The sequence below is a fragment of the Euphorbia lathyris genome, chromosome 9 (assembly GCF_963576675.1).
Source record: "Euphorbia lathyris chromosome 9, ddEupLath1.1, whole genome shotgun sequence".
NCBI classification, from domain to species: Eukaryota; Viridiplantae; Streptophyta; class Magnoliopsida; order Malpighiales; family Euphorbiaceae; genus Euphorbia; species Euphorbia lathyris.
The window spans coordinates 76,406,598-76,424,543 of record NC_088918.1 but is presented as its reverse complement, the minus strand read 5'-3'; positions in this window follow the sequence as shown (position 1 = coordinate 76,424,543).

The following is a 17,946-nucleotide window of genomic DNA, read 5'->3' as shown; positions in this document are numbered from 1 at the left end:
CTCACTACTCAATGTACCAATAGACAGTTTATGAATTTATGTTATATCTCTATGCTCAAAAAGTTCCTCCAACAACTCTTCATCCCAATCCCTGGAATTATGGATAAACAAATCATTAACTTTTAAATACTCCAACCCTTCTACCATAGGGGTTCGTATATAGTCATCCTCCTCATCACGCAACCATCTCTCACTCCACACATTTATTGATTGACTGTTTCCAATTTTCCACCTGATTCCTTCTTTAATGATTAGTTGAGAACTCCAGATACTTCGCCATATAAAACTTGGTGAATGCCCCCAATGAGGCCCCCATAAAATCCCCTTTTAGATAATATTTAGCTTTGAAAACTTTACTAACAAGCGAAGATGGATTGGTAAATAACCGCCATCCCTGTTTTCCCAACATAGTAAGATTAAAGGCTGTGAAATTTTGGAAACTCAGTCCTTCCATCAATTTTGGAGCACATAACATGTCCCATGCCATCCAATTCAGTCCTCTCTCACCTAACTTTTTATTATCCCACCAAAATGAATTCAGCATTCGTTGTAATTCCTCAGCCGTCAATATAGGGAGCAAGAATACACTCATGAAATAGATTGGTATGACTTACCCTGCTGCTCGAATAAGTGTAGCATTACCAGCTTTTGATATTCCTTTCCCTCTCCAGCGTTGTAGCCTCTGCCATAATCTGTCTCTGAAGTGTGCAAAGATTGCTCGTTTTGTTCTACCCACCAACGATGGAAGACCCAGATACCTTCTCGAATATTCAACGGACTAGTAATACCCAAAATGCTAGAAATTCCTATAGCCATGTCATTTGCTACATTTCTACTAAACATGATTCTAGATTTTTGAAAATTTATAGCTTGCTCTGAAGCTAATTCATATGATCTGAGTAATTTTTTTAACACTCTAATTTCAGATATAGTAGCCTGGAAAAATAAGAATGCATCATCAGCAAAGAGAAAATGTGAAATCGCAGGCGCCCCTCGCTTAACTCGGCACCTATGCAATAACCCCCTATTCTCAGCTGCCACCAATAATGACGTCAACCCTTCAACACAACGCAGGAATAAGTACAGTGATAGTGAATCACCCTGGCGAAGTCCTCTTTTTGGGCAAACAGGACCAACCAACTGATCATTTATTCTAACCATATATTGCACAGAAGTTACACAATGCATTATCAAATTCATCTATTTATCTGCAAAACCCAACTTTAACATCAATTCTCTTAGATAATTCCAATCCACCATGTCATATGCTTTACTCATATCAACTTGTAGTGCCACATTACCTACTTTATTATCAACGTTATTGTTAATGCTATGAATAAGTTCAAATGCGATCAAAACGTTGTCATGAATAGACCTTCCTTTAATAAAAGTAGATTGATTTTCAGAGATAATACCAGGCAAAAGCACTTTGAATCTATTCGCTAAGACTTTGGAGAAAATTCTGAGTATAACATTACACAGTGCTATCGGGCGAAGTTCAGTCATAATAACAAGATTCTCACACTTTGGAATGAGAGTAATGATAGTATTATTAAGCTCAAAGTGGAACATACATTGATCAAACCATGTTGATCCAGCAGTGAAGATATCATCTCCAATTATGTCCCAGAATTTTTGATAAAATCTTGGATTAAATCCATCAGGTCTTGGAGCCTTATCAGGATGCATATCAAATAATGCTCTCTTGAACTCCTGTTTTGTAAGTGGTCGCAGTAATTGCTCATTGTCCCGATCAGTGATGCGTGCCTGCATTAAATCAACCACTTCACTCCATTCGCTATTACTATCAGAGAAAACCGATTCAAAATACTGTATTGCAATTTGCCCCATCCCATGTTTATCATCAATCCATTCTCCTGCATTATTCCTAAGCCATGTTAAACTATTTTGCTTCCGCCTTCCATTAGCAAAAGAATGGTAAAAATGAGTATTTAGATCTCCCTCCTAAAGCCATAAGACTATTGCTCTCTGTTTCCAGTGGTCTTTCTCTTGAACCATAATTCTCACATACTTAGCTCGGGTTGACTCATACTCATTACTATTATTTGGGCCTCCCACATCATGTAGTTGTATTAACTTTGCTTTTAATTGCTTAATATTCTGACGGAAATTGACATCATTACTTCTGCTCCATCTCATAAGCAATTTTGCCACATGCGTTAACCGCGAACTCAGTACTATTTGCCTATCTGATCCCTATGGCTCCTTAATCACATTCCAAATCTCCTTACCCCTTAGCCATCGTTGCTCGAATCTGAACTGCTTTTGCCTCAGAACAGCTAAGTCAGTTGACGTATGCAATATTATTGGGGAGTGATCTAAAGTGGGAGCAATAGAATTAACGCAAAAATTACCAAGAAAATGTCTTCTCCACGCATCTGTACAAAGGCTTCGATCTAAACCAAATATTGTACTATGTTATAATGTTAAATGTGAATAAAAATATAATTTTCACATAATTTTTTTGAATACCAGTTGAACCCTGATTACCTTGGTTGAACCTCTAATCCTTGACCTTTTATGTCTTTCGATTTTGATAATCATGATTTTAATACAAATTAGGTGACATTTCACCAATTGTATTAGATCAGTGACCAAATGATAAAAGTGTTTTAAACCTTTATAAAATGATGTAATTAGAGTTTTAGAGAACGAAAGTTAACACCTCAAATATACCTACTGCTAACTCAATAGCTATACTTGCACTATTTAGGAACATTGAAGTTAAAATAGTGTTATTTTATATGTCGAGTTAAATTGACATTAAAAAAATATGGGTAAATTTCAAAAACAACCCTTGTGGTTTGTTTTTACCAAAAAAAAAAAAGGACTGTGACTTACGCTGTTACAACAATTACGGAAATGGAGAAAACGCCGTTTATCTTGGTGACGTGGCAAAGGGTAGATTTGTCCGAAATTATTGGGAGACCTATATAAGCTCCGGAACTTTCTATAACAACGTTTATCTTTAGTGACTTTTTAGTTGCATTGATCTTTTTCCAAAATCGGAATACAAAGTGGCAGCCAACCAAGAACTCATCCATAACCACTTCGATCATAGTTCCTACTACTGAAGGTGTGTGTTTTCTGAAGCGACGAAGCTAGTTAGACGTTGGAATCGCTTGTTCGAAGTGGGTAGGGCAACCACAGTTCAAGGTTTTGCAAGGGGTTACGTGTCAACCAAGGTAAGGGCACCATATCCATGGATATTTCGATTTTTTCTTATGTTACATGTGTTCCTGGTTTCGGGTTTTGTTTGAGTAAGTTAGGGTTTTCTATTTTTACGATGAATAATCGGATTTGTGGTTTTTTTGTTGGGTATATTAATCATCAATAGTTTAATCGATTGGTGTTAGGATTTTGGACTTGTCATTTTATGCATCTCTTTGTTTCTAGTTGTCGATTAGTGTTGTCTGTTGGTTTTGTTGGTTTGATATATAAGTTGAGTTATGGTTTTGTTGGTCATTATATAGCTATTTATTATTGTTTTGTTTGTTTTTGCCGGTTTGTTGAATGAATGGGTGCAGATTGCTGGATATGTGACTCTGGTATTTCACCATGGAGGCAAATGGTCCTCATTTGATGAGTCTATGAAATATTTAGGGGGAGATAAAGTTGAGATTACATTAGATAAAGATTATTTAGGCTATTATAGGTTGTTAGAATATTATAGGCAGCTAAAGTATACATGTGGGTGTAGGATGTGGATGCATGTTATAGGACTTAGAGGTGAATGGAGTTATTGGGAGATAGTAGATGATAAATCATGTCTTATTGTGTCAGATGTGAATAGAAATTGGGATACTTGGGATGTTTATTTTGAAGCTCTACCCAAACCTATGTCAACGATTAGGGATGATGTTTTTGTCAATCTGGTTGATGGTGATGAACATTCAACTGTTGAGTCAAATGCATCCAACTCATATAATAGCCTACACTCTATAGTTGGTGGTCTTGAGCTAGTGATGGTAGAGGAGATAGAGGATTTAACTCTAGTTGATGATGGGGTTGGAGTACAACTAGCTGAGGAAGTAGGTGTGGATGGAGATGAACAAGTTGAGGATGTGAATGTAGCTGTGGGTGGAGATGAACAAGTTGAAAATGTGAATATATGTGTGGCTGGAGGTGATGATAGTGTGGACAATGAAGATAGTGACTTTGAATTTGTTTCAGGATTTGATAGCACAGATAGTGAGGATGTGTCATTAGATAGTGAGGGTGGAGGAGGTGTAGATGATGAAGCATTAGTGCATGGAGTAGATCCAATTGAGGGTGTATATGTGGCTGATGGTAAAGAAGCTAGAGAAGAAGTAATTAGGGATGGTAAAGAAACAGTTGATGAAACAGTAGAAGCTAGAGAAGAAGTATTAGAGGAGATTGGTGTTGATGGAGGAAACATATTTGAAGATGTAGTAGGGTTGGATATAGGTATGGATTGGGATGCATTAGATGAAGTAGAAGTTCAAGATTGTTTTGTTCACAATGATATGGGTAATGTTAGTGGGGAAGATATATGTGAATATGGAGGAGAAGACATGGGGGAAGATGTGGGTAATGTTAGTGGTGAAGATAGAGGTGAATGTATGGGAGAAGATAGGGGGAAGAAATTGTTGAGGAGAGTGGTGAAAGTGATGATGGCAATGATGGTGAGGATGATGGTGATGAGGACAGTGATGGTGATGAGGACAATGATGGGGAGGATGATGGTGATGATAGTGAAGATAGTGAGTTTGAAGTTGTTTCAGGGTTTGAGAAATCGGACGGTGAGGATGTGTCATTATATAGTGAAGGTAATTTGTTCAATGAAATTCCAAATGAAGGTACTAGTAATGTCCCTAATAGAGAAGTGCACAATGATGGTTTCAATCACAATTCAAACATGAGGGAGGTAGAATTTGAGTTCAATGAGGCTGCTCCTGACCTGGATGATGAGTTAAAGAGCTTGCAAGGTTCAGATGATGAGGGAGCAACGCCAAATATAGAATACAATGCAATGACTAAAAATTTGGCATTAAGTATGACATTTAGGAGTGTTAAGGAGTTTAGAAAAGCCTTGAGGGCTTGGGCCATAGAGGGCGGGCACACATTTTATTTCAGAAAGAATGGACCATCAGTCGTGCATGTGAACTGTGATGCAGATGGTTGTGAGTTCAGGATTAGAGGATCTATGGTTAGAGACACTCAAACTTTCAAAATAAAGACATGTAATCTCAACCATACTTGTCCTATACAATACAATGAGAAATTTCGTAAGGTTTCATACCTTTGTGAGAAATATTTGGAAGACTTGAGGGATGATAAGGATTTGAAAGTGTCGTACCTGAAGAATAAGATTAAGAGGGATTTGGGTTATGAGGTGTCTATTCGAAAATGCTATAGGACTAAGAGCAAGGGGAGGAAAATCATTTCTGGTCAAGTTAGGGATTAATATAAGAGGCTGTATGATTATGCTGAGACTCTCAAAGTAACCAATCCAGGAACTGTTGTCAAAATCAAAACTGAACTGAAGCTAGACCATGGGTTAGGAGTTCCTCGGGAGATTGTTTTGTTTCAACACATGTACGTTCAGATAGCTGCCCAAAAACAAGGATACTTCTCTGGCCTACGGCTAATTATATGCCTTGATGGTTGTCATTTGAAAGGAATGATGGGTGGGCAGTTGTTGGCTGCAATTGGTAGGGATGGCAATGAGAACCTATTTTCGATTGATGTTGTTGTTGTTGACTCTGAGTGCAAAGAATCCTGGTCATGGTTTCTACAAGTTTTGCATGATGATTTTGGCACGGTTAGAGAAACTGGATGGGTCTTCATGTCGGATCAACAAAAGGTTAGTCATGGTTATTATATTTTTGTTAGTGTTAATTCATAATTAACTACTGATGGTTTGTTCTTATTTTATAGGGGCTGGTGCAAGCTATGAAGGAGTTAATGCCGGATGTGGAACATCGTTTCTGTGTCAAGCACATGTACGAGAACATGAAAATGAGATTCAAAGGGGTTGAATAAAAAGATCATCTATGGAAGGCTGCATCAGCTGGTACTATGAAGTTATGGGAGAATCATATAGAGAAACTCAAATCATTTGACCCTGCGGCTCATCAATGGGTGATGGACCATGATCCGCACACATGGGCAAGGAGTCACTTCAACCCAAGAACCAAGTGTGATGCAATTCAAAACAACATTTGTGAGTCATTTAATAAGATGATATTGCCTTGTAGGGAGTTGATGTTGGTCCCTTATAACATCGCAAGTATAGTTCCAAGGGGGGGTTAGGAACTATTTAAACTTTTTACAGAATTTGGGCAAACTTCTTTTCTTAAGAGAAAAGGATTTAACAGCGGCACTGAGTGATCAGTAAGATACTGGCTTAGTCAACTGGTGACTAGGTCAGTTTCTTGACTTGAGTCAGGAAATAACACTTAAAGTCTATTCCTGAGCTCAGATGTTTGATGCGCACAACTCAGCTTGACCTCTTTACTTGGTCAGTTTTTTTGGTTATTTAAGCAAACAATATATATAAGGAGTTTAAGGTAAGAAATACGTTACTCAGCAGATTTATCCAGGTTCGGCTTCTTCTAAGCCTACGTCCTGTCCCCGGAACAAGTTCCAAGATTTCGAATCCTCTACTGAGCTCTTTAAAGGTAGAGCCTCAAACCTTTTACAATCTTAGCAACTGAGTATAACAAGAGTACCTTCCTCTATACCTCTACTCAATCCTAATCTCACGCTGAGTACTATAACCGAATACTCAGCCTCTCCTTTCTATTCTCTAGAAATGATAAGTGTTTTGTCCTATACAATGATTTGCTAAGACACCTTAGATGATTCAATAATCACTCTAGACTTTTACACAAAAGATATTGAATGTAGTGTAAGATTGCTTTGCTTTTTGCTTGCAGAACTTTGCGTAGAGATTTGGTCAGTGTAATGGCTTGATCAAGTTCTATGTGTGTTGAAGCTTCTGATGGCACTCTATTCATAGAGATGTCTGGGCATTGGTCATTTCGAATTTCGAAATAACCGTTGGAAGGAAACGGCTTCCTGTCATTGTCATCCTGACTTGCTCAGAGCTCTCGGCCAATCAGATTTGTGTATCTTCTGTCCTCGGTCAGCTTTAAGACAGCTCAGCAGAATGTCTCTCCTTTTATGGTAAAGTCAACTAGACAGTATACTGTGTCGTCTGAACTTTACCCAAAGTGGAAATACTTTGTCTGGAAGTTTTCCTTAGCCAGCTGTTGTCTTGTACGCTTTGTCGAATCTACTCAGCAGCTTCATCTTGAAGTTGTTCCTGAAGGTCTTCTAGATCCTTCTTTCGCTGAGTTGCGTTTTGTCCAAAGAGACAACGTTTTGACAAACGCGGGCCGAGTTTGTACTGAGTTGTTTTACTTAGGCTTTTTCTTTCGTATTGGGCTTGGGCCTTTTGATCTTGTGTCTTATAAACAGTTTTAACTCAACATTGAACAAACACATTAGTAGAATAAATCAAAGCATTTAAACTTAGTGTGTTTAGAATATTTTACTTAAACAATTTTGTCAAATCAAAATTATGTGGAAAGGTGTTTCAACAAACTCCCCCATTTTGATGTTGGCAAAACCATTCAACGAAGAACTCAGTATTGAGCTCCTCCATGATAGTTGACCTATTATAACTTAGCAAACTCCCCCGTTAGGGTTGAGCTACTGACTTAGTTTTACTCTAAACATTTAAAGGTTTAATCGAGTAAGTCTAAGGTCAGTTTTCAGATATAGGTGAGCTTATGTAACATATTCTATTTACTCAGTATTAAGCGGAAGGTTTAAACATTTAGAGTGCGCTGAGTAATTTGTTGTTCAATGAGTTCTTAAAAGACAATGTTTTATAAACGCATAGGTCAATGTCAAACATGTTATCAGCATTTGATTCAATCAATAAGTTTTATAAGTATTAAACATAGCTGATTTAATTGAAGATACATAATGACTCAGTACACAGCAACATATATTATAACTCAAGAATAGAATGAAAGATGCAGATATGATATATTGATATCGGTAGTTAGTGTTTACACAAAAGAAAAATTTAAAGACAATGCATATAGATTACATCATATTTAGTCTATACTGAGCTAGCCTATATCTATTTCTTTTTCTTTTGTTGGGACTGACTAGACCCATGCTGTGTTCTTGCTGGTGTTCTTGCTTGTTCTTTCTCCCCCGTTTTGTCAGCATCGGGAGGAGGAATCCTAAAGCTGTCGGTTAAGACAGCCCTGGTCAGCTCGTTGGACAGTGTTTTAAGGCGGTTAGCGCTTTCATTGACACCATCAAAAATGGCAACTCCCTGATTTGAGACTTTATCAGGTATATTGAGTTCGGCAGCGCTGATCATACTGACGATGAAGGCTTCAGACTTACCAATCCATATAAGTGCATTAGTCAGTCCAGTAATGACTTGATGAAAGGTTTTGAGTAGGTAGGTGTCAAAGTACTGATGCTGAACATTTGTGTGACGGATGTGATTGAAGGTTTGCCTTGTGATAGACAGCATCTCATTTTGTTTCATTGCGTCAGTTTCCATCTCCTGCTTGTTCAGATTGAGCAATCGAACAGCTTCACCAATTTGCTCCACTGAGCACTGAGAGTAAGAGACCATTTGCTCATTGGTCTTGAGTTGCTTGGTGTGAAGCTGAGCAAAAAGCATCTTTACCTCATCAGAGGTTGCATATCCAGGTTGCACAACTAACAAGTTATGTACTTGCTGTTGTAGAGCATTTAAGTGTTGCACAGTTGTCAGCTGGATCCCGACCAGCTTGGCGATAGAATCCTGCTTAGCTTGCTGTGTTTGATAGGAGATGATGACGTTCAGCAAGTCCTTGAGTCCCTTAACTTCGTTGAGAAGTTGAGTGACCTGGGAAAGCTGAGTAGTCTCAATAGATGAAGACCCAACAGCAGGAGGAGTGGATTGTTGAAGGTCTCTGATCAACGCTTGCACTGAGTCAATTATTCTTTTGCCGGACTCAGTGGCATTCAAATAGCTTTGAGAGCCTTCAGTGACATCAGTGTGACCGGTAGGAAGAGGAGTTAGAGGAATGACATGGTCAGTGACTGGAATGGTGTTTTCAATCTGCACTTGAGGTTCTGGTATGGTTGATTGATCAGGAGAGAGGTGAGTTAGAGAATTAGTAACTCGAATACTGTCTGTGCTGACGGGGGCAGATATGTTTGGGGTCAGCACTATGCTTGGAGTAATAGCATTTACAGTAATCGGCTCAACCTGACTTGTTGAGGTGGCAGAATCATTTTGGTCGGCATGTTCATGTTGGGAAGAAACAGAGGCTTGTTTTTCGATGGATGCCGCAGGTTTTCTACCAAAAAATTTGAGTTTTAGAGCAGAAGGGTCGTTGGTGGGTTGTTGAATGGCAAAGGTAGGAAAAGTTGATAGTTCAACAGAAGTCTCAACGACTTCTTTCTGACTTACTTTGACGAGTTTTCTTCTTCGAGGAGGAGGAGGATTGTCAGCTTGAATAGACTCTCCTGAGTGAGAAGGAGAGGTTTCTTCCTGATCATGATGAGGGAGGTCATCTTGCTCATGGACTTGATCAACATTGTGTTGGTCAAGTTCTTCCTCTTCTCCAGCAGCCAACCCAGTATTGGCTTGCTCAGCTTCGATTTCACTAGCTGTCTCCTCGGAGTCAGCATCATCGTTGTTCTCATCATCGTCATCAGAATCCCCATCCAATTCTTCCTCAACTTGTGCAATGAACTGGTCGTCCAAATGCACCTCGTCTTCCTGTTCCTCAGACACAGTTCCTAAACACTGTGTGTAGTGAGAGTCATCAGGCACAACTATGTCAGTAGGGATAGCATCGAGGGGAGTCAGTGTAGAAGACTTCTTCTTCTTCTGAGATTGCTCATTAGTGTCCTCAGTTTCAGGCTCATCTTGCCTGCTCCTTTTCTCAGCTGACTTAGCAGCTGACTTCTGCCTCTTAACTGGAGACTCAGCATCATGTGAGGTAGTCTCAGCATCTTTTCTTTTTCGGGAAGCTGGGGCCTTAGTCCTTATTCCTTTCTTTGGGACAGCAATTCCCTCAGCTTGCTGTTCAGCACCCGTAGCAGCAGCAGCTTTACCTTTCTTCAAAGGCTATTAGAACTTTAATGCTCTTAGCGAAGCCGCTGTGATTTCAGAACCATGAGTCATCTCCTCATCGATAAGATCAACTTTGTGGTCAATTAGGATTCTGGTGATGAGCGATCCTAGCCTCAGCGTGCCAGTACTGCGTTGGAAGCTAGCGATAAGAAATACTGGCATGTTGATCGGTTTGTACGTCAGCATATGCCAGATAAAGCATTGTTCGAAGTTCGTTGCTGAGGTAGTGCAGTTGATCTTCGGATAGATAAAATAGCTCAGTAGATAATGAGCCATCTTCTGGTGCTGACCCATGGATGAAGCTGAGACTTCTCCTGAGTGGCCTGCTAGTTTACAGAAGTTGACCTCGTACCCAGTACCATCCTGATCTCCAGATCTCCTTCGCCTTGCTCCCTCAGTTTTTAACTTGAGCAAATTTCCTAGGTAGAGAGGGTTGATGAAGATGGTTTTCTCTTTCACCATGGTTACCAGGTAGTCCTGGTTATCATTATCCATGTGGAGGTTGTGGTAGAACTCCTTGACAAGGCCAGGATAGGTGGGATCCCTAATAGAAAACAACTCAGTCCATCCATTCTGTGGAATCCACTCATAAAAGGGTTGTTCGGTTTGTACGAAGGCTTCAGATACCCATCTTGAGGGCTCAACCTTCCATTCTCGGACGTTTTCAAAGACCTTTGAATAGGTCCAGACTTTTTCAGGCTTTCCCTTACCAGAGGTTTGGCTAGTTTTTCCCTTGATCGGCGAGGTGACCTTGGTAGATTCCGGCATAGAGGTTTGCCTGGAAGTGTCATCGGAGCTGGGCTTAGGGTGGCCAGCACCGGAGATGTTGAAGGAAACTTTAGTCATAGTCGAAGGATGTGTTTGGGAAGCTTTGAGAGTGTTTAGAGAGAAAGCTTTCTTTGCCAGAGAGTTCGATAATCGTAAAGAATAAAAAATGGGGAATTACCCATTATTTATAGAGGTGAGGTGTGGTGTGGATTTTATCGAATCCATGTGTCAATTTTGCTTTGGGATTGTCAACCGACAAAGATCCTAGCATTTATGACACATACGGTATATACATCATCCTATGGGCTATATGCATGCTATTGCATTTATTCTAACCGATCTAACACTCAGTGTTTAGAATACTAAGCGTTTGATATTCTGAGCGGCCAGTATTGCATAAACAGATGATTTCTAAGTTTAAACTAACTTACTCAGTGTGCAAGTTTACTCAGTATTTGCTGTTCAATTAATTTCAATGAGCACACAGCAAAAACAATCATTCAGCATAGTAATTCACTCAGCATGCATATTCATTTAGTTCAGGAATTTACTGAAGAGGATTAAACATACCAATAGCTTCTCTCAGTATGCTGAACTGCTCACGGGCCAGTGGCTTCGTGAAGATATCCGCAAGCTGCTCGTCCGTTGGGACAAAGGTCAGCTTGATCTCACCCTTGAGTACATGATCTCTAATGAAGTGATGTCTGATGCTGACATGCTTCATTCTGCTGTGTTGAATTGGGTTCTTTGAAAGATCAATTGCACTTTTGTTGTCACATTTGACTTTAATTGTCTTTGTTTGAACACCATAATCTTCAAGCTGTTGTTTAATCCATAGGACTTGAGCAACACAATGACCAGCAACAATGTACTCAGCTTCAGTGGTAGACAAGGCTACTGACGCCTGCTTTTTGCTGAACCATGATACAAGACAGCTTTCTAAGAAGTGACATCCTCTAGAGGTGCTTTTACGTTCTAGCTTATCCCGTCCATAGTCAGCATCAGTGTATCCGATGAGTGTGAAATCATGAGTATTGGGATACTATAAACCTGCGTTCACTGAGCTTTGCAAATATCTAAGGATTCTTTTTACAGCAATGTAATGAGATTCCTTAAGGTTAGATTGATATCTAGCACAGTAGCATACTGAAAACTGAATATCCGGTCTGCTTGCTGTTAAGTAAAGTAGAGAGCCTATCATACCTCGATATAATTTACTATCTACCGACTTACCATTCTCATCAGCGCATAGGACAGTGTCAGTGCCCATAGGAGTGAACATTGGCTTGCAATTTTCCAAATCATATTTCTTTAATATCTCCTTGGCATATTTGGCTTGACTGATGAAGATGCCATTCTTTCCTTGTTTAATTTGAAGACCGAGGAAGAAGTTGAGTTCTCCCATCATGGACATTTCAAACTCAGTCTGAATTTGTTTGCTAAACTCCTTGCACATTGATTCGTTAGTTGCACCAAATATTATATCATCAACATAAATTTGGGCCAGCAGGGTATCTTTACCCTTTCTCTTAATGAATAAGGTTGTATCAGCTTTGCCCCTGACGTAATTTCTAGTCAGCAGGAAACTGGTCAGCCTCTCATACCAAGCACGTGGTGCTTGCTTGAGGCCATACAGAGCATTTTTGAGTTTGTAAACGTGGTTTGGGAATTTAGGGTCCTCAAAACCTGGAGGTTGATTAACATAAACCTCCTTGTTTATAACTCCATTAAGAAATGCACTTTTGACATCCATTTGGAATAATTTAAAGTTCATGTAGTCAATACCTTCTTGCTAACTATAGCCCTGAGCTACAATTCTTGCTTTGTTTCTAACTACATTCCCTTATTCATCCATCTTGTTCCTGAAGACCCATCTTGTTCCAATGGTCTTTTGACTCTTTGGATGAGGCACTAGCTCCCATACATCGTTTCTTCTGAATTGATCGAGCTCCTCTTGCATGGCGATCATCCAGAATTCATCGTACTCAGCTTCAGCGAAATTCTTCGGTTCTTGAACTTAGACGAAAGCTACATTGCTGAGGTACTTCCTGAGTTGATTCCTCATCATCAGGGTATTCCCAGCAGAATCAAGGATTGCACTTTCCGAGTGCCCTCTTGGAATCCTTATTTCTTTAGGTAGATTTATATCTTGTGTTGTCTGTGTTTCAACAATCTCTGTAGAAGTAGATGGGTCAGTAAAAGTAATCTTAGGTTCACTCTTACTCTTGGTCAGCCTTTTAGTGAATGACTCAGTAGCTGGTTCTTGGTCAGCAGTTACTGAGTGTGGATCATCTTCGGTCAGCGGCTGGTATCTACCAGCAGGGTTAGTTTCGTCGAACTCCACATGTACTGACTCTTCTAGAACTTGAGTTCGCTTATTAAAAACTCTGTATGCTTTACTGTTTGTTGAGTAGCCCAAAAAGATAGCCTCGTCAGCTTTTGAGTCAAACTTTGCTAAGCTATCTTTGGTGTTTAAAATAAAACATTTACAGCCAAAGGCACGAAAGTATCCAATGTTGGGCTTTCGTCCTTTCCAAAGTTCATAGGGGTCTTCTTTAATATAGGTCTAACTAGAGCCCTATTAAGAATATAGCACGCTGTGTTAACAGCCTCTCCCTAAAAATACTTTGGAAGCCTATGCTCATCCAGCATTGTCCTAGCTATTTCAACCAGAGTTCTGTTCTTCCTTTCAACAACCCCATTTTGTTAAGGTGTTCTAGGAGCAGAAAAATTATGGTCAATGCTGCTGGCTTTACAGAATTCAACAAACTTTTGGTTTTTGAATTCTTCACCATTATCGCTACGGATGTGAGCTAATTTTAGGTCTTTATCATTTTCAATTTTTCTAACCAAATTTGAAAATGTCTCAAAGTTTTCATCCTTGCTACTTAGCAAGATGACCCAAGTGTATCGAGAGAAGTCATCTACAATGACCAAGGAAAATCTTCTTCCACCCAGACTCAGCGGCTGGACTGGACCAAAAAGATCCAAGTGTAGTAACTCTAACGGACGCTTAGTTGAGACAATATTTTTGCTATAAAAAGATTGTTTGGTTTGTTTTCCAGCTTGGCAAGCGTGGCATAATTGATCTTTTTCAAATTTAAGTTCAGACAGTCCCTCAACCAGTTGTTTTCTTGCTAATTTGGCCAGGAGGTCCATGCTTACATGACCAAGTCTCCTGTGCCATAGCTAGGAATTCTCTTCCTTTGATACTAAGCACACAGTTTTTGAAAACTTTTTCTCTAAGTCTAGCATAAAGACATTATCTATGCGAGGGGCAGTTAAGATTAACTCATTTGTTTTACCCTCGTATATTTTACATCCAGTAGCATCAAATATAACTTTTCTCCCATTGTCACATAGCTGAGCTACGCTGAGTAAGTTATATTTGAGTCCGCTTACTAGGGAGACAGATTCAATAGTAGGATTACCTCCAATGGTTCCTGACCCTACTATCTTACCCTTCTTATTGTCTCCAAAACTTACACTTCCTCCTCGTTTATGGTCAAACGTGATGAACTGAGTTTCATCACCAGTCATATGCCTCGAGCATGCGCTGTCAATATACCACATCTTTGACTTCTCAGCACATCTCGGGCTTACCTGCATTGTAACTAGTTACTTTTAGGTACCCAATTTTTTTTGGATCCTTGCTTGTTAGGTGCAACAGGTAAAGCATCATATTTAATTTTATGGCGACATACTTGGACAGTATGGCCATTCTTTCCACAGAAGTCACAACTGACCTTCTGTTTAGGATGTTTCACTGACTGGTCATCACCCCAGTGCTGAGCGTGCCAGCACACCTTAGTGGTGTGTCCTTTCTTCCTACAAAAGTCACACTGGACTTTTAGCTGGGGATTCCATCTCTGCTGAATACCTTGGTACTGAGTTCTCGGAGGAATGTTTCTTTTATTTGGAACCTTTAGTTGGTTCTGGATAGTTGTGACGTCCTTTCTCAGTTTCTTTAAAACTGATTGGACTTCAGAGACAGACTCATGTATGATTTTCATGTTATCATGCAGAGTTGAGTTGTCCCGAAGAAGGAATCTGAGGTCACTCAGTTTGACCTCTTCCACTTCATCACAGCGCCTGCTGAGTGCTCTAACTTTCTTATTACACTTCTTGACAAGTGTGTAAAGATCACTCAGGGCATTAACCATATCGTTTCTAAGCTGGGAAAGAGTAATTACCTCATTTGATTGCTCCTCGTCATCTGATGCGACGGATAGGTCAGCATGCTCAGAGACGCACGGCTCAGCAAGTTCATCAGCCATGAAGCATATCTTCGCTGACTCGGTGGCCTCAGCTTCTGTAGATGAAGACTCATCACTGTCGCTCCATGTAGCCACCATTGCCTTTTTGCCGCTCTTCTTGTCTTTCCTCAGTGTGGGGCAGCTTGACTTAATATGGCCGGTTTGATGGCACTCAAAGCATGTAATGGGATTTGAGCTGTCCTTTTTGTATTTGCTGTCGCTTGAGTCAGCTTTATACTTATCAAACTTTCTGTAAGGCTTCTTAGAATATTTGTCATTCTTCCTGAATAGCCTTTTCATCTTCCTTGTGAACATGGCCATCTCCTCATCATCAGTTGAGCTCCCGTCAGTGGAGTCAGCTTTCATGACAAGAGATTTCTGCTTCTTGTCTTCAGATTTTTCCTTCACCTCGAAGTTTTTCATAGATATCTCATGGGTCAGCAACAAGCCGATGAGTTCGTCATATTTGTAGGTGGTTAAATCCTGAGCTTCCTCAACAGTTGTCTTCTTTGCTTGCCAGTCTTTAGGAAGACTCTTGAGTATCTTTCTGACTTGTTCTTACTCAGTGAAGATTTTCCCAAGTCTCTTAAGCTCATTAATGATGTTGGTAAACCTTGCATTCATGTCTGAAATGCCCTCATCATTGTTCATCTCGAACAGCTCGTACAGTCTCATCTGCTGATTCACCTTGGACTCCTTTACTTTATTGGTTCCCTCGTAGGTGACTTCCAGCTTTTTCCAGATCTCTTGTGCTGACTCACAACCTGAGATTTTATTATATTCTGCAGCATCGAGCGTACAGTGAAGCATATTGATAGCCAAAGCATGATTTTGAAGCTTCTTAAGATCATCCTTTGTCCATTTGGCCTCAGCTTTTACAACTGTTAGACCAGCCACAACTTCGACAGGTACAAATGGGCCTTGAACTATAGATAGCCAGACACTCATATTTGTAGCCTGAATGAAGTTTTTCATCCTATTCTTCCAGAAGGTATAGTTAGACCCGAAGAATAGGGGAGGCCGAGTGATGGACAGCCCCTCAGGCAGTATCTGAGTTGTTTGATTTCCTGAGAGAAACCGAGTACTATTTTCGCCCGTGGTAGGGATCAACTTAAGGTTGTTAGACCTTTTACAGAGAGCTTTTAGGCTCTAATACCACTTGTTGGTCCCTTATAACGTTGCAAGTATATTTTCAAGGGGGGGTTAGGAACTATTTAAACTTTTTACAGAATTTGGGCAAACTTCTTTTCTTAAGAGAAAAGGATTTAACAGCGGCGCTGAGTGATCAATAAGATACTGGCTTAGTCAACTGGTGACTAGGTCAGTTTATTGACTTGAGTCAGAAAATAGCACTTAAAGTCTATTCCTGAGCTCAGATGTTTGATGCGCACAACTCAGCTTGACCTCTTTACTTGGTCAGTTTTTTTGGTTATTTAAGCAAGCAATATATATAAGGAGTTTAAGATAAGAAATACGTTACTCAGCAGATTTATCCAGGTTCGGCTTCTTCTAAGCCTACGTCCTGTCCCCGGAACAAGTTCCGAGATTTCGAATCCTCTACTGAGCTCTTTAAAGGTAGAGCCTCAAACTTTTTACAATCTTAGCAACTGAGTATAACAAGAGTACCTTCCTCTATACCTCTACTCAATCCTAATCTCACGCTGAGTACTATAACCGAGTACTCAGCCTCTCATTTCTATTCTCTAGAAATGATAAGTGTTTTGTCCTATACAATGATTTGCTAAGACACGTTAGATGATTGAATAATCACTCTAGATTTTTACACAAAAGATATTGAATGTAGTGTAAGATTGCTTTGCTTTTTTCTTGCAGAACTTTGCGTAGAGATTTGGTCAGCGTAATGGCTTGATCAAGTTCTATGTGTGTTGAAGCTTCTGATGGCACTCTATTTATAGAGACGTCTGGGCATCGATCATTTCAAATTTTGAAATAACCGTTGGAGGGAAACGGCTTCCTGTCGTTGTCATCCTGACTTGCTCAGAGCTCTCGGCCAATCAGATTTGTGTATCTTCTGTCCTCGGTCAGCTTTAAGACAGCTCAGCAGAATGTCTCTCCTTTTATGGTAAAGTCAACTAGACAGCATACTGTGTCGTCTGAACTTTACCCAAAGTGGAAATACTTTGTCTGAAAGTTTTCCTTAGCCAGCTGCTGTCTTGTACGCTTTGTCGAATCTACCCAGCAGCTTCATCTTGAAGTTGTTCCCGAAGGTCTTCTAGATCCTTCTTTCGCTGAGTTGCGTTTTGTCCAAAGCGACAACGTTTTGACAAACGCGGGCCGAGTTTGTACTGAGTTGTTTGACTTGGGCTTTGTCTTCCGTATTGGGCTTAGGCCTTTTGATCTTGTGTCTTATAAATAGTTTTAACTCAACATTGAACAAACACATTAGTAGAATAAATCAAAGCATTTAAACTTAGTGTGTTTAGAATATTTTACTTAAACAATTTTGTCAAATCAAAATTATGTAGAAAGGTGTTTCAACAGTTGCCTATACTTAGTCTGTTGGAATGGATCAGAAAAGCCTTAATGGCAAGACATATACCAAGTTCATTGATATGAAGAACTACAATGGAAATGTGTGCCCAAATTACCAGACTATGATTGAGAAGATAAAAGTGGAGAGTCGAAACTGTTTTTGCACACGAGCAGGTGATCAATTGTATGAAGTTGATCATTATGGAAAGAATGTTGATGTTGATCTGAAGGATAAGTCGTGTACATGTAGGATGTGGGATATTTCTGGAATTCCTTGTAAGC